The sequence below is a fragment of the Schistocerca serialis genome, chromosome 4, assembly GCF_023864345.2.
Source record: "Schistocerca serialis cubense isolate TAMUIC-IGC-003099 chromosome 4, iqSchSeri2.2, whole genome shotgun sequence".
Lineage (NCBI taxonomy): Eukaryota > Metazoa > Arthropoda > Insecta > Orthoptera > Acrididae > Schistocerca > Schistocerca serialis.
In genome coordinates, this window is record NC_064641.1 from 970,186,151 (window position 1) to 970,199,268 (window position 13,118).

A 13,118-nucleotide genomic window follows, 5' to 3' on the forward strand; every position below is an offset into this window, starting at 1 on the left:
TAGAATAGTTTCTTACAGTCGGTGTTTTGAGCATTCCCTGTGGGACCAGTATTAGTTTCCGATACACCACTGCAGGTTCAATATAATCCTTGGACCTTCACATTGACAATGAAACACAGAAATCGCATCGTAATTAAATACAAAAGGCACAATGCTGCCTTAAGTACAAGAATAGAGACTCTTCTTACAGTCGGTGCTTTGAGCATTCCCTGTGAGACCAGTATTAGTTTCCGATACACCACTGTAGGTTCAATGTATTCCTTCGACATACACATTGACGATGTAACACTGAAATCGCATCGGAATTAAATACAAAACGCACAATGCCGCCTTAAGTACAACATTAGGGACTCTTCTTACAGTCGGTGCTTTGAGCATTTCCTGTCAGACCAGTATTAGCTTCCGATACACCACTGCAGGTTCAATGTATTCCTTGGACCTTCACATTGACGATGAAACACAGCAATCGCATCGGAATTTCCTAAAAAATGCACAATGCCGCCTCAAGTACAAGAATAGAGACTCTACTTACAATCGGTGTTTTGAGCATTCCCTGTGAGACCAGTATTAGTTTCCGATACACCACTACAGGTTCAATGCATTCCTTGGACTTTAACATTGACGATGACACACAGAAATCGCATCGGAATTAAATTCAAAAGGCACAATGCCGCCTGAAGTACAAGAATAGAGACTCTTCTTACAGTCGGTGCTTTGAGCATTCCCTGTCAGACCGGTATTAGTTTCCGATACACCACTGCAGTTTCAATACATTCCTTGGACCTTCACATTGACGATGAAACACTGAAATAACTTCGGAATTATATGCAAAAGGCACAATGCCGCCTTAAGTGCAAGAAGAGTGAGACTTCTTAGGGTCTGTGCTTTGATCCTTTCCTGTGAGACCAGTATTAGTTTCCGATACACCACTGAAGATTCAATGTATTCCTTGGACCTTCACATTGACGATGAAACACAGATATCGCATCGGAATTAAATACAAAAGGCACAATGCCGCCTTAAGTACAAGAATAGAGACTCTTCTTACAGTCGGTGCTTTGAGCATTCCCTGTGAGACCAGTATTAGTTGCCGATACACCACTGCAGGTTCATTGCATTCCTTGGACCCTCACATTGACGATGAAACACAGAAATCGCATCGGAGTTAAATACAAAAGGCACAATGCCGCCTTAAGTACAAGAATAGAGACTCTTCTTACAGTCTGTGCCATGAGCATTCCCTGTGAGACCAGAATTAGTTTCCGATATACCATTATAGGTTCAAAGTATTCCTTGGACCTTCACATTGACGATCAAACACAGAAATCGCATCGCAATTAAATACAAAAGTCACAATGCCGCCTTAAGTACAAGAACAGATTCGTACAGTCGGTACTTTGAGCATTCCCTGTGAGACCAGTATTAGTTTCCAATACACCACTGCAGGTTCAATATAATCCTCGGACCTTCACACTGACGATTAAACACAGAAATCGCATCAGAATTAAATACAAAAGGCACAATGCCACCTTAAGTACAAGAATATCGACTCTTCTTACAGTCGGTGCTTTGAGCATTCCCTGTCAGACCAGTATTAGTTTCCGATACACCACTGCAGGTTCAATGTTTTCCTTGGACCTTCATATTGATGATGAAACACCGAAATCGCATCGGAAGTAAATACCAAAGGCACAATGCCGCCTTAAGTACAAGAATAGGGACTCTCCTTACAGTCGGTGTTTTGAGCATTCCCTGTGAGACCCGTTTTAGTTTCCGATACACCACTGCAGGTTCGATATAATCCTTGGACCTTCACATTGACAATGAAACACAGAAATCACATCGGAATTGAATACAAAAGGCACAATACCGCCTTAAGTACAAGCATAGGGAGTCTTCTAACAGTCGGTGCTTTGAGCATTCCCTGTCAGACCAGTATTAGTTTCCGGTACACTGCGGCAGCTTAAATGTATTCCGTGGACATACACATTAACGATGAAACACTGAAATCGCATCGGAATTGAATACAAAAGGCGCAAGGCCGCCTTAAGTACATGAATAGGGACTCTTCTTACAGTCGGTGTTTTGAGCATTCCCTGTCAGACCAGTATTAGTTTCCGGTACACCACTGCAGATTCAAAGTATCCCTTGGACCTTCACATTGACGATGAAACACAGAAATCGCATCGGAATTGAATACAAAAGGTACAATACCGCCTTAAGTACAAGAAAAGGGACTCTTCTTACAGTCGGTGCTTTGAGCATTCCCTGTGAGACCAGTATTAGTTTCCGATACACCACTGCAGCGTCAATGTATTCCTTGCACCATCACATTGACGATGAAACACAGAAATCGAATCGGAGTTAAATACTAAACGAACAATGCCGTCTTAAGTACATGAATAGAGACTCTTCTTACAGTCTGTGCTTTGAGCATTCCCTGTGAGACCGGAATTAGTTTCCGATACACCACTGCAGGTTCAAAGTATTCCTTGGACGTTCACATTGACGATGAAACACAGAAATCGCATCGGAATTAAATACAAAAGGCACAATATCGCCTTAAGTACACGAATATCGACTCTTCATACAGTCGGTGCTTTGAGCATTCCCTGTCAGACCAGTATTAGTTTCCTAACACCACTGCAGGTTCAATGTATTCCTTGGAGCTTCACATTGACGATGAAACACCGAAATCGCATCGGAAGTAAATACAAAAGGCACAATGCCGCCTTAAGTGCATGAATAGGGACTCTTCTTACAGTCGGTGCTTTGAGCATTCCCTGTCAGACCAGTATTAGTTTCCGATACACCACTGAAAGTTCAATGTGTTCCTTGGACCTTCACATTGACGATGAAACAACGAAATCGCATCGGAATTAAATACAAAAGGCACAATGCCACCATAAGTACAAGAATAGAGACCCTTCTTACAGTCTGTGCTTTGAGCATTCCCTGTGAGACCAGTATTAGTTTCCGATACACCACTGTAGGTTCAAAGTGATTCTTGGACCTTCACATTGACGATGAAACACAGAAATCGCATCGCAATTAAATACAAACGGCACAATGCCGACTTAAGTACCAGAATAGATTCTTACAGTCGGTGCTTTGAGCATTCCCTGTGAGACCAGTATTAGTTTCCGATACACCAATCCAGGTTCAATATAATCCTTGGACCTTCACATTGACAATGAAACACAGAAATCGCATCGGAATTAAATACAAAAGGCACAATACCGCCTTAAGTACAAGAATAGAGACTCTTCTTACTGTTGGTGCTTTGAGCATTCCCTGTGACACCAGTATTAGTTTCCGGTACACCACGGCAGGTTTAATGTATTCCTTGGACATACACATTAACGATGAAACACTGAAATCGCATAGGAATTAAATCCAAAAGCACAATGCCGCCCTAAGTACAAGAATAGGGACACTTCTTACAGTCGGTGCTTTGAGCATTCCCTGTCAGACCAGTATTAGTTTCCGATACACAACTGCAGGTTCAATGTATTCCTTGGACCATCACATTGACGATGAAACACTGAAATTACTTCGGAATTAAATACAAAAGGCACAATGCCGCCTTAAGTACAAGAATAGAGACTCTTCTTACAGTCTGTGCTTTGAGCAATCCCTGTGAGACCAGTATTAGTTTCCGATACACCACTGTAGGTTCAAAGAATTTCTTGGACCTTCACATTGACGTTGAAACACAGAAATCGCATAGCAATTAAATACAAACGGCACAATGCCGACTTAAGTACCAGAATAGATTCTTACAGTCTGTGCTTTAAGCATTCCCTGTGAGGCCAGTATTAGTTTCCGGTACGCCACTGCTGGTTCAATATAATCCTCGGACCTTCACATTGACAATGAAACACAGAAATCGCTTCAGAATTAAACTCAAAAGGCACAATGCCACCTTAAGTACAAGAATATCGGCTCTTCTTACAGTCGGTGCTTTTTGCATTCCGTGTCAGACCTGTATTAGTTTCCGATACACCACTGCAGGTTCTATGTTTTCCTTGGAGCTTCACATTGACGATGAAACACAGAAATCGCATCGGAATTAAATACAGAAGCACAATGCCGCTTTAAGTACAAGATTAGATTCGTACAGTCGGTGATTTGAGCATTCCCTCTGAGCCCAGTATTAGTTTCCAATACACCACTGCAGGTTCAATATAATCCTCGGACCTTCATATTGACGATGAACCACAGAAATCGCATCAGAATTAAATACAAAAGGCACAATGCCACCTTAAGTACAAGAATACCGACTCTTCTTACAGTCGGTGCTTTGAGCATTCCCTGTCAGACCAGTATTAGTATCCGATACACCACTGCAGGTTCAGTGTTTTCCTTGGAGCTTCACATTGACGATGAAGCACAGAAATCGCATCGGAATTAAATACAAAAGCACAATGCCGATTTAAGTACTAGAATGGATTCGTACAGTCGGTGCTTTGAGCATTCCCTGTGTGACCAGAATTAGTTTCCGATACACCACTGCAAGTTCAAAGTATTCCTTGGACCATCACATTGACGATCAAACACAGAAATCGCATCGCAATTAAATACAAAAGGCACAATGCCGCCTTAAGTACAAGAATAGTGACACTTCTTACAGTCGGTGCTTTGAGCATTCCCTGTCAGAATAGTATTAGTTTCCGATACACAACTGCTGGTTCAATGTATTCCTTGGACCTTCTCATTGACGATGAAACACTGAAATTACTTTGGAAATAATTGCAAAAGGCACAATGCCGCCTCAAGTGCACGAAGAGTGAGACTTCTTAGAGTCTGTGCTTTGATCCCTTCCTGTGAGACCAGTATTAGTTTCCGATACACCACTGAAGATTCAGTGTATTCCTTGGACCTTCACATTGACGATGAAACACAGAAATTGCATCGGAATTAAATACAAAAGGCACAATGCCGCCTTAAGTACAAGAATAGAGACTCTTCTTACAGTCGGTGCTTTGAGCATTCCCTGTGAGACCAGTATTTGTTTCCGATACACCACTGCAGCGTCATTGTATTCCTTGGACCATCACATTGACGATGAAACACAGAAATCGCATCGGAGTTAAATACTAAACGAACAATGCCGCCTTAAGTACAGGAATAGAGACCCTTCTTACAGTCTGTGCTTTGAGCATTCCCTGTGAGACCAGAATTAGTTTCCGATACACCACTGCAGGTTCAAAGTATTCCTTGCACCTTCACATTGACGATGAAACACAGAAATCGCATCGGAATTAAATACAAAAGGCACAATGCCGCCTTAAGTACAAGAATAGGGACACATCTTACAGTCGGTGCTTTGAGCATTCCCTGTCAGACCAGTATTAGTTTCTGGTACACAACTGCAGGTTCAATGTATTCCTTGGACCATCACATTGACGAAGAAACACAGAAATTACTTCGGAATTAATTACACAAGGCACAATGCCGCCTAAAGTACAAGATTAGAGACTCTTCTTACAGTGTGTGCTTTGAGCAATCCCTGTGAGACCAGTATTAGTTTCCGATACACCACTGCAGGTTCAAAGTATTCCTTGGACCTTCACAATGACGATGAAAAACAGAAATCGCATCGCAATTAAATACAAACGGCACAATGCCGACTTAAGTACCACAATAGATTCTTACAGTCGGTGCTTTGAGCATTCCCTGTGAGGCCAGTATTAGTTTCCGGTACACCACTGCAGGTTCAATATAATCCTCGGACCTTCACATTGACGATGAAACACAGAAATCGCATCAGAATTAAATACAAAAGGCACACTGCCACCTTAAGTACAAGAATATCGACTCTTCTTACAGTCGGTGCTTTGAGCATTCCCTGTCAGACCTGTATTAGTTTCCGATACACCACTGCAGGTTCAATGTTTTCCTTGTACCTTCTCATTGACGATGAAACACCGAAATCGCATCGGAAGTAAATACAAAAGGCACAATGCCGCCTTAAGTACAAGAATAGGGACTCTTCTTACAGTCGGTGCTTTGAGCATTCCCTGTGTGACAAGTATTAGTTTCCGATACACCACTGCAGGTTCAATATAATCCTTGGACATTCAAATTGACAATGAAACACAGAAATCGCATAGGAATTAAGTACAAAAGACACAATGCAGCCTTAAGTACATGAATAGAGACTCTTCTTACTGTCGGCGATTTGAGCATTCCCTGTCAGACCAGTATTACTTTCCTAACACCACTGCAGATTCAATGTATTCCTTGGAGCTTCACATTGACGATGAAACACCGAAACCGCATCGGAAGTAAATACAAAAGGCACAATGCCGCCCTAAGTACAAGAATAGGGACTCTTCTTACAGTCTGTGCTTTGAGCATTCCCTGTGAGACCACTATTAGTTTCCAATACACCACTGCAGGTTCAATATAATCCTCGGACCTTCACATTGACGATGAAACACAGAAACCGCATCGGAATTAAATACAAAAGGCACAATGCCGCCTTAAGTACAAGAATAGATTCGAACAGTCGGTGCTTTGAGCATTCCCTCTGAGACCACTATTAGTTTCCAATACACCACTGCAGGTTCAATATAATCCTCGGACCTTCACATTGACGATTAAACACAGAAACCGCATCGGAATTAAATACAAAAGGCACAATGCCGCATTAAGTACAAGAATATAGACTCTTCTTACAGTCGGTGCTTTGAGTGTTCCGTGTCAGACCAGTATTAGTTTCCTAACACCACTGCAGGTTCAATGTATTCCTATGAGGTTCACATTGACGATGAAACAAAGAAATCGCATCGGAAGTAAATACAAAAGTCACAATGCCGCCTTAAGTACAGGAATAGGGACTCATCTTACAGTCGGTGCTTTGCGCATTCCCTGTCAGACCAGTATTAGTTTCCGATACACAACTGCAGGTTCAATGTATTACTTGGACCTTCACATTGACGATGAAACACTGAAATTACTTCGGAATTAAATGTAAAAGGCACAATGCCGCCTTAAGTCCAAGAAGAGTGAGACTTCTCAGAGTCTGTGCTTTGATCCTTTCCTGTGAGAGCAGTATTAGTTTCCGATACTCCACTGAAGGTTCAATGTATTGCTTGGATCTTCACATTGATGATGAAACACAGATATCGCATCGGAATTAAATAGAAAATGCACAATGCTGCCTTAAGTACAAGATTAGGGACTCTTCTTACAGTCGGTGCTTTGAGCGTTCCCTCTCAGACCAGTATTAGTTTCTTTACACCAATGCAGGTTCAATGTATTCCTTGGAGCTTCACATTGACGATGAAACACCGAAATCGCATCGGAAGTAAATACAAAAGGCACAATGCCGCCTTTAGTACAAGAATAGGCACTCTTCTTACAGTCGGTGCTTTCAGCATTCCCTGTCAGACCAGTATTAGTTCCGATACACCACTGTAGGTTCAAAGTATTCCTTGGACCTTCACATTGACGATGAAACACAGAAATCGCATCGGAATTACTTACAAAAGGCACAATGCCGCCTTAAGTACAAGAATAGAGACTACTTACAATCGGTGCTTTGAGCATTCCCTGTGAGACCAGTATTAGTTTCCGATACACCACTACAGGTTCATTGCATTCCTTGGAACTTTACTTTGACGATGAAACACAGAAATCGCATCGGAGTTAAATACAAAAGGCACAATGCCGCCTTAAGTACAAGAATAGAGACTCTTCTTACAGTCTGTGCTAAGAGCATTCCCTGTGAGACAAGTATTAGTTTCCGATACACCACTGCAGGTTCAAAGTATTCCTTGGACCTTCACATTGACGATGAAACACAGAAATGGCATCACAATTAAATACAAACGGCACAATGCCGACTTAAGTACCAGAATAGATTCTTACAGTCGGTCCTTTGAGCATTCCCTGTGAGACCAGTATTAGTTTCCGATACACCACTGCAGGTTCAATGTATTCCATGGACATACACATTAACGATGAAACACTGAAATCGCAATGGAATTAAATACAAAAGGTACAATGCCGTCTTAAGTACAAGAATAGGGACACTTCTTACAGTCGGTGCTTTGAGCATTCCCTGTCAGACCAGTATTAGTTTCCGATACACAACTGCAGGTTCAATGTATTCCTTGGACCATCGCATTGACGATTAGACACTGAAATTACTTCGGAATTAAATACAAAAGGCACAATGCCGCCTTTAGTGCAAGAAGAGTGAGACTTCTTAGAGTCTGTGCTTTGATCCTTTCCTGTGAGACCAGTATTAGTTTCCGATACTCCACTGTAGGTTCAAAGTATTCCTTGGACCTTCACATTGATGATGAAACACAGGTATCGCATCGGAATTAAATAGAAAATGCACAATGCTGCCTTAAGTACAAGAATAGGGACTCTTCATACAGTCGGTGCTTTGAGCATTCCCTGTGAGACCAGTATTAGTTTCCAATACACCACTGCAGGTTCAATATAATCCTCGGACCTTCACATTGACGATGAAACACAGTAATCGCATCAGAATTAAATACAAAAGGCACAATGCCACCTTAAGTACAAGAATATTGACTCTTCTTACAGTCGGTGCTTTGAGCATTCCCTGTCAGACCAGTATTAGTTTCCGATACACCACTGCAGGTTCAATGTTTTCCTTGGACCTTCACATTGACGATGAAACACCGAAATCGCATCGGAAGTAAATACAAAAGGCACAATTCCGCCTTAAGTACAAGAATAGGGACTCTTCTTACAGTCGGTGCTTTGAGCATTCCCTGTGAGACCAGTATTAGTTTCCGATACACCACTATAACCAATATAATTCTTGGCCCTTCACATAGACAATGAAACACAGAAATCTCATCGGAATTAAATACAAAAGGCACAATGCCGCCTTAAGTACAAGAATATCGACTCTTCTTACAGTCGGTGCTTTGAGCATTCCCTGTCAGACCAGTATTAGTTTCCTAACACCACTGCAGGTTCAATGTATTCCTTGGAGCTTTACATTGACGATGAAACACCGAAATCGCATCGGAAGTAAATACAAAAGGCACAATGCCGCCTTTAGTACAAGAATAGGGACTCTTCTTACAGTCGGTGCTTTGAGCAATCCCTGTCAGACCAGAATTAGTTCCGATACACCACTGTAGGTTCAAAGTATTTCTTGGACCTTCACATTGACGATGAAACACAGAAATGGCATCACAATTAAATACAAACGGCACAATGCCGACTTAAGTAGCAGAATAGATTCTTACAGTCGGTCCTTTGAGCATTCCCTGTGAGACCAGTATTAGTTTCCGATACACCACTGCAGGTTCAATGTATTCTTTGGACATACACATTAACGATGAAACACTGAAATCGCAATGGAATTAAATACAAAAGGTACAATGCCGTCTTAAGTACAAGAATAGGGACACTTCTTACAGTCGGTGCTTTGAGCATTCCCTGTCAGACCAGTATTAGTTTCCGATACACAACTGCAGGTTCAATGTATTCCTTGGACCATCACAATGACGATTAGACACTGAAATTACTTCGGAATTAAATACAAAAGGCACAATGCCGCCTTTAGTGCAAGAAGAGTGAGACTTCTTAGAGTCTGTGCTTTGATCCTTTCCTGTGAGACCAGTATTTGTTTCCGATACTCCAATGTAGGTTCAAAGTATTCCTTGGACCTTCACATTGATGATGAAACACAGATATCGCATCGGAATTAAATAGAAAATGCACAATGCTGCCTTAAGTACAAGAATAGGGACTCTTCTTACAGTCGGTGCTTTGAGCATTCCCTGTCAGACCAGTATTAGTTTCCGATACACCACTGCAGGTTCAATGTATTCCTTGGACCTTCATATTGACGATGAAACACAGATATCGCATCGGAATCACCTACAAAAGGCACAATGCCGCCTTAAGTACAAGAATAGACACTCTACTTACAATCGGTGCTTTGAGCATTCCCTGTGAGACCAGTATTAGTTTCCGATACACCACTACAGGTTCAATGCATTCCTCGGACCTTCACATTGACGATGAAACACAGAAATCGCATCGCAGTTAAATACAAAAGGCACAATGCCGCCTTAAATACAAGAATAGTGACTCTTCTTATAGTCTGTGCTATGAGCATTCTCTGTGAGACCAGTATTAGTTTCCGATACACCACTACATGTTCAATGCATTTATCGGACATTCACATTAACGATGAAACACTGAAATCGCATCAGAATTAAATACAAAACGCACAATGCCGCCTTAAGTACAAGAATAGGGACTCTTCTTACAGTCGGTGCTTTGAGCATTCCCTGGCAGACCAGTATTAGTTTCCGATACACATCTGCAGGTTCAATGTATTCCTTGGACCTTCACATTGACAATGAAACACTGAAATTACTTCGGAATTAAGTGCAAAAGGCACAATGCCGCCTTAAGTGCAAGATGAGTGAGACTTCTTACAGTCTGTGCTTTGATCCTTTCCTGTGAGACCAGTATTAGTTTCCGATACACGACTGAAGATTCAGTGTATTCCTTGGACGTTCACATTGACGATGAAACACAGAAATCGCATCAGAAGTAAATACAAAAGGCACAATGCCGCCTTAAGTACAAGAATAGGGACTCTTCTTACAGTCGGTGCTTTGAGCATTCCCTGTCAGACCAGTATTAGTGTCCGATACACAACTGCAGGTTCAATGTATTCCTTGGACACTCACATTGACGATGAAACACAGAAATCGCATCGCAATTAAATACAATAGGTACAATGCCGCCTTAAGTACAAGAATAGAATCGTACAGTCGGTGCTTTCAGCATTCCCTGTGAGACCAGTATTAGTTTCCGATACACCACTACAGGTTCAATGCATTCCTCGGACCTTCACATTGACGATGAAACACAGAAATCGCATCGCAGTTAAATACAAAAGGCACAATGCCGCCTTAAATACAAGAATAGAGACTCTTCTTATAGTCTGTGCTATGAGCATTCCCTGTGAGACCAGTATTAGTTTCCGATACACCACTACATGTTCAATGCATTCCTCGGACCTTCACATTAACGATGAAACACTGAAATCGCATCAGAATTAAATACTAAAGGCACAATGCCGCCTTAAGTACAAGAATAGAATCGTACAGTCGGTGCTTTCAGCATTCCCTGTGAGACCAGTATTAGTTTCCGATACACCACTACAGGTTCAATGCATTCCTCGGACCTTCACATTGATGATGAAACACAGATATCGCATCGTAATTAAATAGAAAATGCACAATGCTGCCTTAAGTACAAGATTAGGGACTCTTCTTACAGTCGGTGCTTTGAGCATTCCCTGTCAGACCGGTATTAGTTTCCGATACACCACTGCAGGTTCAATGTATTCCTTGGACCTTCATATTGACGATGAAACACCGAAATCGCATCGGAATTACTTACAAAAGGCATAATGCCGCCTTAAGTACAAGAATAGAGACTCTACTTACCATCGGTGCTTTGAGCATTCCCTGTGAGACCAGTATTAGTTTCCGATACACCACTACAGGTTCAATGCATTCCTTGGACCTTCACATTGACGATGAAACACAGAAAGCGCATCGGAGTTAAATACAAAAGGCACAATGCCGCCTTAGGTACAAGAATACAGACTCTTCTTACAGTCTGTGATTTGAGCATTCCCTGAGAGACCAGTATTAGTTTCCGATACACCACTGCAGATTCAAAGTATTCCTTGGACCTTCACATTGATTATGAAACACAGAAATCGCATCGCAATTAAATACAAAAGGCACAATGACGCCTTAAGTACCAGAATAGATTCTTACAGTCGGTGCTTTGAGCATTCCCTGTGAGACCAGTATTAGTTTCCGATACACCAATCCAGGTTCAATATAATCCTTGGACCTTCACATTGACAATGAAACACAGAAATCGCATCGGAATTAAATACAAAAGGCACAATACCGCCTTAAGTACAAGAATAGAGACTCTTCTTACTGTTGGTGCTTTGAGCATTCCCTGTGACACCAGTATTAGTTTCCGGTACACCACGGCAGGTTTAATGTATTCCTTGGACATACACATTAACGATGAAACACTGAAATCGCATAGGAATTAAATCCAAAAGCACAATGCCGCCCTAAGTACAAGAATAGGGACACTTCTTACAGTCGGTGCTTTGAGCATTCCCTGTCAGACCAGTATTAGTTTCCGATACACAACTGCAGGTTCAATGTATTCCTTGGACCATCACATTGACGATGAAACACTGAAATTACTTCGGAATTAAATACAAAAGGCACAATGCCGCCTTAAGTACAAGAATAGAGACTCTTCTTACAGTCTGTGCTTTGAGCAATCCCTGTGAGACCAGTATTAGTTTCCGATACACCACTGTAGGTTCAAAGAATTTCTTGGACCTTCACATTGACGTTGAAACACAGAAATCGCATAGCAATTAAATACAAACGGCACAATGCCGACTTAAGTACCAGAATAGATTCTTACAGTCTGTGCTTTAAGCATTCCCTGTGAGGCCAGTATTAGTTTCCGGTACGCCACTGCTGGTTCAATATAATCCTCGGACCTTCACATTGACAATGAAACACAGAAATCGCATCAGAATTAAACTCAAAAGGCACAATGCCACCTTAAGTACAAGAATATCGGCTCTTCTTACAGTCGGTGCTTTTTGCATTCCGTGTCAGACCTGTATTAGTTTCCGATACACCACTGCAGGTTTTATGTTTTCCTTGGACCTTCACATTGACGATGAAACACCGAAATCGCATCGGAAGTAAATACAAAACGCACAATGCAGCCTGAAGTACAAGAATAGGGACTCTTCTTACAGTCGGTGCTTTGAGCATCCCCTGTGAGACCAGTATTAGTTTCCGATATACAACTGCAGGTTCAGAATTTTCCTTGGAGCTTCACATTGACGATGAAACACAGAAATCGCATCGGAATTAAATACAGAAGCACAATGCCGCTTTAAGTACAAGATTAGATTCGTACAGTCGGTGATTTGAGCATTCCCTCTGAGCCCAGTATTAGTTTCCAATACACCACTGCAGGTTCAATATAATCCTCGGACCTTCATATTGACGATGAACCACAGAAATCGCATCAGA